Raw genomic sequence first — 2332 nt, 5'->3', positions numbered from 1 at the left:
AAAAAAACTTGTTTCATATTGCTTTTTAAAAAAGTGTTTTTGACCCAGACCTTTAATTTGCCCCTTTTCATTATGCAGATTTCTGTTCAAATGTCACATCTTCAGGGAGTCCTTTTCTGACCTTCCACTATAAAAGAGTGCCTACCTACTACTCAGTTCTGCATACCTTTGTGTTATCTGTATTAACACTGATTTGTTTTGTTTTGTTTTCTGTTTTGTTATTATGTGTCTTCCCTATTCTCCATGAAGGAGAAACTTTATCTTGTTTACACTGTGGTCCCAGCATTCCATATGTCATGGTAGAAGCAGAGATCCTAACACACAGCCTAAGTGCTCCATAAATACTTATGAAAGGAATAAATTAATCAGAACCCTTGATTCCAGGTCCAGTGCTCTTTCCATCCCATTAAATATACGACTGACTATCTTGAAGAAGATGAATAAGATTCATTGACTAAATGATTGAGTCATTCATACATTGATTTACTTATCCATTACTTGATTAGTTCATTCATTCATTCATTGACTCATTTGTCAAACATGTACTGGGTACCTTATTGGGAATCTATCCACTCTGTGCAGAAAAGCTCAATGAATGAATTTCAGTTTCTATAGTTTTTCATTATCGGGAAAAAAAAAGCTTTCCAGTTTTGTTGTACATTTTTCAGTTACTAGGCCTTCTTCAAGTATATCATACTTAATTGGTACAATTTTTATTCCAAATTTGCAGTCCATATGATCAAAATGCTATACCTTTCCTATTATACATTTACTTTTTGACATTGTTGTGAGGATTATTAAAGTGAAAAGTATCAAGTATGTGGACTAGTGCCTAACTCAGAAGTGATTAGTAGTTATTTATTTGGTGTTTTTAATGAGTGAAACCAAGTGTTGTATTATCATTTTCCTAAACTTGAGACTTGGAATGAAATTTATTAAAATTTGTATTTATGAAAGCATATGTTAAAACTTACACTTGTGGAGAAATAGTCAATATGCAGTTTTAGAGACTCAGATCCAGTAGTGCCTCAGAGGATAAATTAGATTTTACAATAGATGATAACTCGAGTAAGGTAACGTGAAGAAAACGTTCATCCAAAATAAAACCATTTTTATTTTAGTACTTTCAAATAAGGGTAAGTTTTTGAAAAATATAGTCATGATAATATTTGCTTTTTAGAAGCAATATTTCCGTGTTGGCTTAGTCAATTTATCATTGTTGTGAGAATTGTCATTTAAGTTCTACCTGTTGAACTAAGCAATGTGTGTTAATAACCATAAGTGTGAACTCCAAGTTAAGTTGGATAAGGTATACAAAACAACAATGTGCAAAAGTAAATACATAATAGGAAAGGTGTTTTTTATTTTTGATGATTTAAATACAAGTCAAAATATTCCCAAAGTTGAAAGAGGGAAATATTTAAAATCAGAAGCCTGGATTTTTGTGACAGCCATTATTGTCCTACTTCTGCTGTGAAGCCATGGCTCAGCCACTCTCTGCTCAGACACAGATTGGAGGAAAAGGAATGAGGGCAACAATTAGACAGTGAAGTTCTGTTGTGCCCAGGAGCCGCATTTTTAGGACACTCACGGAAGACTTTGCTTTGAATCTTAGATGGATTTTTGGAGGACTTATTTTATATGATTTGATAGCCATATGTTAAATTTCAGTTAAACTTTTGTTTGAAGACTTAAATACCTCTTTCACGGTTCTCACCATCACTTTTTATTTTCCTAGATGGGTGTGGGCCAGTTGCTGTTATCCCATCCTGACATAGTGACTTGTTCTGATCACATGTTAAGTGCCACTGATAAGATACTGAGTTCCTGCTGGAGCACAAGTGAGGCTCTCTTTTGCTTTTTCTCCCAAGCTGTTGCCTCTCACTCCTGTGACTGGTTGAGTATGGTGAGAGTGGTGTGTTGCTTTGCCTCACAGGGAATGATAGAGATGCAAAAAGGATTACTCAAAGCCCATTTCTTCTGAGCAGTGAGACACCCCGAAGGGGTTAACTTCCTGGAACCCTCAAGAGAGAGGCATTCCTCCTCGGGAAATTAACACCTAACACCAGACTCAGGTTCTTACTCAGTATTTATTCTCCAGGCCAGAAAGTTACAGAAAAGGAACATATGTGGAGTTATGGCTAAGTATAGTTTAACAATAGAAGCTGGTAACATCAGTGAAATAACAAAGTGACATTCCATAATGCTGTTTGCAAAATGTTAAGTCAATCCACAAACAAAAGCTTGTTCTTAGAAAACATTTTCTTTCCTTACAGCAATTTCCTTAGTATGTTTACGTAACAATCAAGTAAGGTTAACCTGCACCAAGGAC

General features: G+C 35.1%; 1 protein-coding gene across 1 annotated transcript in view; it reads left to right on the top strand.

The window, feature by feature from the left end:
* MAN2A1 (mannosidase, alpha, class 2A, member 1) overlaps window positions 1-2332 on the top strand; it is a 167834-nt gene that overhangs the window by 133906 nt on the left and 31596 nt on the right. The gene's annotated exons all lie outside the window — the stretch shown is intronic.

Source organism: Galeopterus variegatus, unplaced genomic scaffold, assembly GCF_000696425.1.
Source record: "Galeopterus variegatus unplaced genomic scaffold, G_variegatus-3.0.2 Scaffold2139, whole genome shotgun sequence".
NCBI classification, from domain to species: domain Eukaryota; kingdom Metazoa; phylum Chordata; class Mammalia; order Dermoptera; family Cynocephalidae; genus Galeopterus; species Galeopterus variegatus.
The sequence above is the reverse complement of the archived record's forward strand: the minus strand, read 5'-3'. Positions and strand labels throughout refer to the sequence as shown.